Below are 11093 nucleotides of genomic sequence, written 5' to 3' on the forward strand. Positions count from 1 at the left end.
GAAGCAGGGTGAGCCATTTAGGATATTGGGTTCCCTTTACCTGTAATTTCAGACTCTGAAGAATAAAGGTTCTGGTCTCCAGAAAAGGGGATACTTCCACCAAGGGACCCAGAAGAATGTTACCTGGTCATTTTGGAGATCTTTGTGAAATAAGCCAACAGTCACAGGAAGCAGTTTCTATACCACCAGGGGCAATAGATCCTAATTCTCATGAGGTTATAAAACTCCTGCTATATAGTGGAACAAGGAAAAAGTAAGTTAGTCATGGAGGTGACTCTCCAGAGTGTCTCTTGTGGGTCCCATGTCCTACAAATGGACAAGCACAATGACTTCAGTCCTATGAGATTATATCCTATATTCTTCTTGGAGACAGACTTCAGCCAATGACTGATTGAGATGGAGGTTCAAAAGCCTAGTCTCTTTTGTCTCAAGGTGGGACTAACTCTATAAAATCAAACTAAGGCTAGTTTCCAGTTAAGAGCACATTCTTGTCTAGCTTTATTCCCCTATCCTGCTTCCCTCACTCCTCTTGTCCCATGAGCACTTCCTGGGTGACTCACTAGAACAAGAAAACCCATTTCAGTCTCTGCCTCCAGTGAATCTCACCAAAGATACAGAGACTTTTGACATTTTTGCTCAGTGATGTATCAAAGTTTCTAGAAAAAAAAAAGTAGGGCACACAACAGGCACTATATTTGCCTATATATATGTATACATATATATATATATATATGTATATACATATCAAATAAAATTTTAATCATCACATTGAATTAACATGCTTGGTTTACTTACTATTGTTTATTTATTTCATGATTTATTTTATTTATCTAACAAGACTTTATCCAGTGCCTCCTATGTTTAGGCTGTATGCCAATTGTTGGAGATACAGAAAAATGTAAGTCAGTAACCCTGCCCTGAAGAAGCTCTCAGCCTTGTCAGGTGGACATGTCAATAAACCAGCTCATTTGAGTATAATGTAATAAACATCATGATACAGAGAGGGTTCTGGAACTTCCTTTTTTTTTTTTTTTTTAAACCCTCAACAAGAAACACAGACACTAGTGCACACTAGCCACTCAATAAATAATGAATAATTTGAAGTAATTCTTTAAAGCCTTATGAAGTGTAAACTCTGGTTAGATCTTACTAAGCACAGCCTCTGTTGCATCTCAACAACCCAGCAACTCAGAATGCTCAGCCCTCCATGTGGCTGCTTATATTAGAAAAGTCATCCCATTTTAACACCTGCTCACCATATCAGACTCAGCTCTGACATCACTCCTCTCTATTCCCTGACCCTACTCCTCCTTGAGACCAGATTAGGTGCGTCTTCCAAATATTGTGCAGCCTCTTCCACTGCACTTAACATTTTATGCCCTGCTTTTCTGGCCATGTGTCTAGCTCTCCTCGACTTATTTATCAGTCACGGACTGTGTTCCCAAAACCTATCAATTGATAAATCTTTCAATTGATTTAATTTTTGTTGTTTGTTTGTTAAATTGGTTTTTTAATGTCCAAGAAAGAATATGTGTGTGAAAAAAAAATATTTACCATAGCTTGGGTTTTCACTAATAATCATTTTCTTCAATTTTTTAATTAAAATTTATCTTTCCTTAAGCCTTTAAATTCACTTTTCAAGTTCAGTATATTTGCTTATAAATTTAGTAATTGGATGTGAAAATGTAAAACCCTTTTTTGTTCTATTTTTTATTTCTACTAATTTATCTGATAATTTTACAGATTAATTTTCCCTAAGCATGTGAACATTAGTTTTAAAGTTTATCAGATTTTCTCAAACATATCATAAAGAAGTCACAAAAAGTTATAAGCTTAACAAATTAAAATCTCCCATATTATCTAAAACATTGTTAATTAAATTTCCTTAAACATGTCAAACTATGATCATATATCAAAAATATTTTATTAAGTACTTCAAACAGCCGATAAGACAGATGTATAACCCTAACAACAAAAATCATTCTAACTCTTCCAAGATCTTCTGAATTTTAGTAAATAGGAACTTATAAAATGAGTAAATCAGATAGTTAAATATTTCGGTATCTCTGAAAGCAATGTATAAATTCAGTAACTTAGATTCTCCTAAGCTTTTAAACAATGTAATTAGATAAAAGCTCTTGACATTTTAAATTATAACCTCAAGTCTAAATTCTCCAAAATGGGGATCCCTGGGTGGCGCAGCGGTTTGGCGCCTGCCTTTGGCCCAGGGAGTGATCCTGGAGACCCGGGATCGAATCCCACGTCGGGCTCCCAGTGCATGGAGCCTGCTTCTCCCTCTGCCTATGTCTCTGCCTCTCTCTCTTTCTCTCTCTGTGACTATCATAGATAAATAAAAAAAAATAATAACCTTAAAAAAAAAAATAAATAAATAAATAAATAAATAAATTCTCCAAAATGTTCAGATTCTCTTAAATATTTCAAACATCTTACAAAGTATATCCAAACGGTGCAATGGATGCAAAATTTTCTGTCACACTGGCATAATCACAATTTACACAAAGGTTTAAATACCAAGTTTATATCTTCATTATTCATATACTTACGTTTTATACTTTCTAGAGTTACAAAGTCACTTATCCAACCAAAGATAATAGAATTACCACCTTGGGCCCTCCTGCAGCAACCGAAATGACAGATCCAAGGCTGTCAGAGATTGGAGTCCTCAGTTGCAAAGTCAAGGAACTGGTCAAAGAGTTGTGACTGCATAACCTTAATCACATCATGAGAAAACAATGGGACAAGACCAAATTAAGAAACATTCTACAAAAAAAAAAAAAAAAAGAAACATTCTACAAAACAAAAGATTGTGCTCTTCAAAAATGTCAATGTTGTTTTAAAAAAATGGAGAGAAAGAGAGACAGAAAGACAAAAAAGAAGATCAAATAGACATGACAACTGAATACAAGGCAAGATCCTGGCTTAAGGAAGAAAAATGGCATCATTAAGAAAATTACCAAAGTGGAATATGGACTATATATTAGATAGTAGTTTGTATTAAATTTAAATTTCCTGGGGCACTTTGGTGGCTCAGCAGTTGAACATCTGCCTTTGGCTCAGGTTGTGATCCTGGGGTCCGAGGATTGAATCATGCATTGGGCTCCCTGCAGGGGGTTTGCTTCTCCCTCTGCCTGTGTCTCTGCCTCTCTCTGTGTGTCTCTCATGAATAAATAAATAAAACCTTTAAAAAAAAGTTTAACTTCCTGAGTTTGAGGGATGCCTGTGTGGCTCAGTTGGTTAAACATCCGACTCTTGATTTCAGCTCAAGTCATGATCTCAGGGTCCTGGGATTGAGCCCAGAGTCTGGATCCATGCTCAACAGGGAGTCTGTTTGAGTTTCTGTCTCCATCTCCCTCCACACTCTTTCTCTTTCTCTAAAATAAGTAAATAAATCTTTTAAAATTTTTTTCTCAGTTTGTGATCTCACTGTGATTATATTAGAGAATGCCACTATTTTTAGAAGAATCATGTTGAATTATTTGGGGGAGAAGTGTCAGATCTCTATAACTGTTCAGCAAATTAATAATAATAGTGAGAATAACAGAAAGAAGAATGTGTGTGTTTGCGTAGAAAGAAAGAAAGCAAAAATAAGGCAAAAATATCAATAATAGATGAATTTGAAGTCAAGAGTAGGTTGAGTGGATTATTGCAAGTTTTTTGTAGTATTTTTTACAAAAAGGAAGATGTAATTTAAAATTTTAAATAAAAATATTAAAAATAAGATTTGCAATGAGTTCATATGAATCTGTATGTATCTTTGAAGAAAATCAAACTTTACCAATAGACTATCAAAACAATAGAAAACAACTAGAAAATTTAAACGCACAAACAAAAAGGAGCTGAAGGAAGGTTATAAGCCTAGTTTCTAAGACTGTGCTTCCAGAAGATTCCCTAAAATTTTATTTCCTTTCAAGGATGACATTGCCTCCATTGTTCCACTGTACTGAAGGCACTGGACCCTTACAATGCCATTGGCAGAATGGCCACTAGTCCTCTAGAAGCTAGATGCTCTTGTCATAGCTATTCCACTGGCCATGAGAACACACATTATCCACTGTCTCTGTTCTTTATATCAACTACTTGTCATCCAAAGCCAAAAGCATTTGTATCTGATTAGCTGAGCTTAAGACACAGCCAACAAACTAGCTGCAAGGGGAACCCCGGAAAAGGCACAGCTGACCTCCAGCTCTTACAACAGCAGATGGCCTATGCCTGTTATCATCAAGTGTCCTAGTGATGGGCTTCCTCAATCAGAGGAAGTGAGTTCTTATGATGGGGTGAGAAAAAGAAAAGGACACCAGTCTATAGCACACAGTGCAACCCTTTTAGATTCTGCATGCCATATCAAAGGGGCTCCAAGGCCCAGTTTTCCGGCTGGGATCTACTTTTGCAATCCCCATTCTTAAGGTAACTACTCTTTCAACTCATCACTGATTTGAGTAGACAGAAGTCTGTCTACCTCACCCCTACTTCTTTCAACTAAATATTTTGTTGCCTAATCACTTTATGGAATTCTGTGACCCTCCACACCTCCTCTCCCTTCTACCCCCCAATCAAGGTGGTAACTAATGACTCTTGATTATTAATTCCAGTGGGACCCTCTCCAGCCTCTTTTTAGCTTTCATATAGATCTTCCCAATCAGCATTTTGTGATGATCTATCATCAGGCTCAGCCCAGGGCCTAGAAGACAGTAGGCACTTGGGAAGAAGGACTTCCCATAAGTGAACACATGAAGAAATGAGTAATGAACAAGTGGATGAATAAACTGATGGGTACTGTGAAAAGTTTCCTCTCTAGCTAGCAGTGACATAGGGAACACACAGATTCTGACTGAAATCACAGCAACATAGAAGTAGTTTCAATCCTTTCCTTGGAAACTTGTATTCAAACATAAGATTTGATTTCCTAAGGCTGCTAGGTCCACAGAGAGTGGGAGAGGATTCCTTGGTTCTGGCTGTGTGGGGGAGGAGAGGGCAGGGGTCTCCTTTCTGCCCTAGAAGATGGCAGGTCCATCTGAAGATCTTCCTCTTACAGCAACACTGACAACTTCTTTCCATCCCGTCCGTGGCTAACACCACCTTAAAAGGGACAAAAAGTGACTAACCTTACCCTTAGTCGGACACACTAGCCAGACACAGAGCTAGAATAGTTTGGTTCATTCCCAGATCCAGATTTCTTTAAGGGAGCTGGGGAGGACCCAAAAGGTTAATTAGCGTTCAGAATCAGCACAATGAAGCTAGTCACAGGGCAAGACTTTCCAACTTTCTTCTCTCTCTCTCTCTCTCTCTGGCCTTCCCTCTGGCCGGGGACCTTAAAACATAAATGCTGAAAAACTCATTAGCACCGGGTAGAAATGTAAGTAAATAAAGCATTACAATAATGAATTCTACAGCAAAAGACAGGAACAGAGGCAACGAATCTTTCCTGCAAAGGACTGGACTGAAACTGGGCCATTTTCCTGCTACGACAAGAAGGCTTTTGTCAATTTCCAGACATGTAAATCAAAAGGGACACTTCAAGACAGAAATGGAAGGGAGAAACAGTTTCTTCACCATTGACCCTCAACCTGCATTCCAAAACTGGCTTTAAGGCTAAGAAGCTCTAATCCCTCAGCCAAACAGAGGGAGCTAAAAAGATTGGATTTGAAAAGGCCACAGGAAATGAGATTGGCAATAGCTGTCGACACAGCCCTAGTCACACGGCTTGGGGAAGTTAAAAGAAGATGAAAAGGAAGAGTCGAAAAATTATCTGCAGCATATACATAAAACACGAGGCTGGAACCAGCTCAACTGTCTCCCCTAATTTCTCTACCTCTCTGTGGATGCGTTAAGTGCTAAATCCTGGGTTCCAGTGGCTGGAGTTGATGTGAATAGAAATGCAAGTGCCTCTGTTCTTGAATTTCTAGTCTAAATTGTATTAGCGTAAGTGACAGGGACTCTGTCACGATTTGATTCGCAGGAGCCGACTGTTTCTGATGTTTTACTAACAATTTGGGTAAATATGCCGAAACCAATATGTTCAGCCAGGTGCTGGGCAAATTTAGCCCAGCGTGGAACAGGGCCTGCACAAATCTGTATCCCCAGATGGAGGACGCGGAGTTACAAATTAGTGCAATTCAAACAGAAGAGGTTTGACCAAGGGAAAGCTTAAAGAGATCAAAGGGAAAGCAGTGCGGAAATTGGATACACTTGCATGAGGTTCATTAGAAGGCAAAGGGTACGTAATTATTTTATTCCAGTTTTTTCTTCTTCTTGAAGAACGAGGTTAATGCTTTCACTATTCTAGTTTGGTCCTATGCTTTCCCAATTTACAAGAAAGCTGTGTGTCACAGTGATATGTTAAATAGGAAAGAATTTTCCTGCGTTATTAATCTGAGACCAGGCATGGAATTCCAAACATATTCAAAATTTGAGTTCAAAATCAGAACTCTACCTTTAAAAGGACTGATTTTACACACAAGTGTCTTCAGAGAGTTATTTATGTGGGGTGCCATAATTTCCCTACATTCCCACCTATTTATTAATTATTTCCCCTTCCAACAATAAATCATTTTAAAAACCTTAATTAACCGGGCAGCCCCGGTGGCTCAGCGGTTTAGCGCCGCCTTCAGCCCAGAGCCTGATCCTGGAGACCTGGGATCGAGTCCCACATCGGGCTCCCTGCATGGAGCCTGCTTCTCTCTCTGCCTCCCTATCTCTCTCTCTCTCTCTCTCTCTCTCTGTGTCTCTAATAAATAAGTAAAATCTTAAAAAAAAACTTTAATTAACCAACATAATAGCTTTTCAGTTATTATCATGTTATACTGTCTTATCTCTCTGTAGGCATGTAAAATCACAGTGATTTAGTTGTTTACCTCCCAGGTTGGGGGTCTCACTCAGAAATATGAATAATAATTATATTTTTAAAGAATTGGAATTGTGCACTCTGCCCATAGTGAGTTGTTGGCTAAAATCACTGTATAAAAGATAAAGACAAGAATGCCAGGAGGTATGTTAACATTTACAGTGTCCCTAGAATTCAATTTGTAACCAAACAGCATGGCACTAAACTCCTTTGAAGATTCTGGAAGGGAGGGGTGGGCAGGAGACAGGAACAGCGTGACACTAGAACTGATTAAAAGTATGGAAGCGGACTCAGGGCGAAGTCGTGGCACACTGGAGCGGGACCCCTAGAGAAAGACCTAAGCCATGAGCTGGCTGCAAACTGAGAGATATTAGGAGGGTGGGAAAATCCATGAAGCTTGTTTGCAGAGTGCTCCAATGAGTCCTATAAGGGAAAAAAAAAAAAAAAAAAAAAACTCATGCTAAGGAAGTAATACTCTGACACCAATCACAATGTGTAATGGGTATTTTCCCCACACTACCAATTCTCAGACCCCAGCTGGGTGTCCTACAATCTAACTCAGGTCTGACCTCATCTACCAGGCAGATTCAACAAGATAAGGGCTCAGTCCCACAAGACCGTGCCCACTTCAGATGCCAGTCATATGTCCAGGTTGTCACCCATGCTTCTGACTGATCAGGTCCCCATAACCCTTCCTTGGGTTTGATTAATCTGCTAGAGCAGCTCACAAAACTTAGGAAACCCACTTACTCACTAGATTTCCACTTTATTGAAAGGATGTTAAAGGATATGAATCAATAGGCAGATAAAGAAAAACATAAGGCAAGATCTCATAGAAAGGAACTTCTGTCCTCCTGGTGTTTGAGGTCTGGCATGGTGGCTCACGGAAATGTTTTCTCCTCCAGAAGCTGTCCTCATGCCATACTTTGGGGTTTTTATAGAGGCTTCATTACACGGGCATGATTGATAAAATCATTGACTATTGGTGCTTGAACTCACCAGCCCCTCCACCCTCCCCTGGAAGTCAGGGGCAGGAGGGCTGTAAGTTTCAACTATCTAATCAACATGGTTAGTTCCACTGGTAACCAGCCCCTGATCCTTTTCAAGAGTCACTCTGTTAACATAACAAAAGATACCTTTATCGTTTTCACCACCAAGGGTTTTAGGAGCTGTGGGCCAGAAACTGGGACAATATATACAATATAAACCACAGTATTACAGGAAGAAGCCCTATGAGGGAAGAAGAGAGAGGATAGCGACAGGGTCAGAGAGGCAGGAATGAGGTCACATCCACCTTGTAGGATGAAGCAAGGAGTCTGGATCTTATTCTAACAGCATTAGAGTGCCTGCTTGTACATGTGTGTGTTTGTGTGAGATTACAATTCGGCATTTATTTATTGAAAGCTACCACGTGCTGCACATAGAGCAGGAACATGGCCTCTGCTCTCTTGAAGCTCATATTCTCAGAGGAAGAAGCAATGCAGAAATAAACAAGATGATGCTATGGGTCCTGTGAAGAACTAAAACAGACAAATATGATAGTGACTTGGGGCTACTTTTTTTTGACTGAGTAGTCTAGAGAAGTTTCTCCAAGACAGTGATGTTTCAGCTAAAACAATAGTAATAACTAATATTTGCATATTATTTAAATATGTAAGACTGTACTCAGTACCCAACACATCTTAAAGCTGTTAAGATAGGATGTATTGGTATCACATCCCTTCATAAATATACTGGCGCAAAGACCCTTTCAGTAACTTCCCTAATATGTCTCTGCTAATAAGTGATGGATTCTAACCAGTAAGTCTCGCTGAGGATCCCTCATTGTTTACCACTTCACTCTCTTGGTGACATTATCTGGATGAGAAGAGATGTGAATTTTGAGAAGGAGCTGGTCCTGTGAGACACCATGGGAAGAGCTTTCTAGGTAGAGGGGACAGCCAGGAACAGCAGGAAGGAAAAGAGGCCTTAACTATTGCAAACAAAGGAGGAAGGGAAAGGAGAAGCCAAAGAGGTGAGCAGAAACCAGAACACATAGGACTTTGAAAACCAGGATAAGGGTTTTGCTCTAAATGTGATGGGAAATTTGAAATATAAAAAGGGTATAATCTGTTTTAGGTTTTAAAATATGACTTTAGCACTGGATAAAGAATGGAATGGGGAATTCTAACCCCCAATATGATATATTAGGAGTTGGGGCCCCTGGGGGGTGATTGATTAGGTCATGAGGATGGAGACTCATGAATGGGATTAGCACACTTATAAGAGAGTTCAGAGAGCTCCCTGCTGCTCCCACCATGTGAGAACACGTGGAGGAGAGGGTCATCTATAACCAGGAAGTGAGATCTCACAAGATACTGAATCTGCGAGCACCCTGATCTGAGAATCTCCAGGCTCCAGAACTGTGAAAATATAAACCACCCAGTCTATGGGATTATTGTCACAGCCGCCTGAATGGACTAAGAGAGAGAGTAGGGGGAGAGTGTCAGCAGAGGGGCCAGTTAGTTGAATGGTGATGTCAGAAGTGCTAGTGAGAACCCCTCTGGCTTCAACTAGCTTGACCATAACTAATTTGAAAAGAGGTAGTGAGGCTATAACTTGGAGGTAGAGTTGACAAGGTGTGCTATTGACCTAAAAGTAGGGAACTTTGGAAAGAAAACAAATAAGAATGAGTACTATACTTCTAGTGTGGGTAACTAGGTGAATAAATGATGGTTCCCTTTGTTGAGACTGGGTAGCTAGGGAAGGTGATAGAAGGAGAGGAGGGATAAATGTCATGATAAGGAAAGTAGAAATGTAGCAAGGTGACCCGAGTTGGGCATGTGGGTCAGAGAAGATGACTTAAGGAAGAACCTAAAGGTGATTTAGGAAAGGTAGGTTATTCCTTCTTGCTTGAATGCCTCTTTCATGGTATCTGTAGCCAAAACTACTCATCCTTCAGGACCCAGTTCAGTCACCCCTTCCACTGTGAAACTTCCCCAACAGCCAAATATGATCAAAGAGAGCAGGTGCTATGCTGAGGGTACAAAGATAATAGCACATTGGTCCATCCTCAAGGAGGTTACTGTCTAGGGAAGGAAAAAGACTTTAAAAAATATAACACCTTCTGGGATAGAAGCATGCGCAAGTTATAATGTGTGTTAGTCTCCTAGGGCTGCTATAACAAAAAACCACAGGCTGAGTGATTTAAAGAACAGGAATTTCTTTTTCATACAGGGTGTGTGTCTGGTGAGAGCACTCTCCCTGGCTGGCATACAATCTCTTTTCCACTGTGCCCTTACACATCCTTTTCTTGATGCTTGAGAGCAGAGAGAAAGGAAAAAGCAAGCTCTCTGGTGTCTCTTCTTATAAAGACACTAACCTTAACATGAGAGTCTTATCCTCAAGACTTATCTAAATCTAATTACCTCCCAAAGATCTCATTTCCAAATTGCATTGATAGTTAAGGCTTTAACATACAAATTTTGAGGAGACACTGTTCAGTGCCTGGCACAGTGAAAGTACAGACAGACCTAAGAAAATCTTCAAGAGGGATTGATGCTATAGTTTTCTCATAAGACAAGAACATGTCTTCCAGGAAGATGAGAATATGTTTGCAAGGATGAAAGATGGAGAGAGCCACCAGACAGAAAAGGCACAGAAGCATCATGCACCAATGGCACCTTGGAAAATTATGTATACCTGAGGCTCAGATTGGGTGCGGAAGGGGAAGAGGATTGGCAGTGTAACTATAACTGATGAGATATTAGCTTGGAGAGGTATCCCTGGGATCAGGAATGTATCCTGTGGCAGATGCTGCCTATGGCATATTCAACTATTTTAGTCACTTTAGGCTGCTATAACAAAGTGCCTTAGACTGGGTGGCTTACAAATAACAGAATTTATTTCTCACAGTTGTAGAGGCTGGAAGTGTCCAAGATCAGGACACCAGAATGGTGGAGTTCTGGTAAGAGCCTTCTTCTGAGTCACAGACTGCCAACTTCTTACAATGTTCTTATGTACAGAATTGTGCAATGAGCAAGAAAGCTCACTGGGGCCCCTTTTATGAAACAATGAATCTCATTCATGAGGGCTCTAATCACCTCTCAAAGGTCCCACCTCTAAATTCCGTCGCATTTGGATAAAGTTTCAACATATTGAATTTTGAGGAGACATAATAGGCGGTCTATAGCACCAACATTATTTGCTAGTTCTTCTCTGCTAACAGAACCTCGATTCAAGTAACATAGAG

Source organism: Canis aureus, chromosome 2, assembly GCF_053574225.1.
Source record: "Canis aureus isolate CA01 chromosome 2, VMU_Caureus_v.1.0, whole genome shotgun sequence".
NCBI lineage: Eukaryota > Metazoa > Chordata > Mammalia > Carnivora > Canidae > Canis > Canis aureus.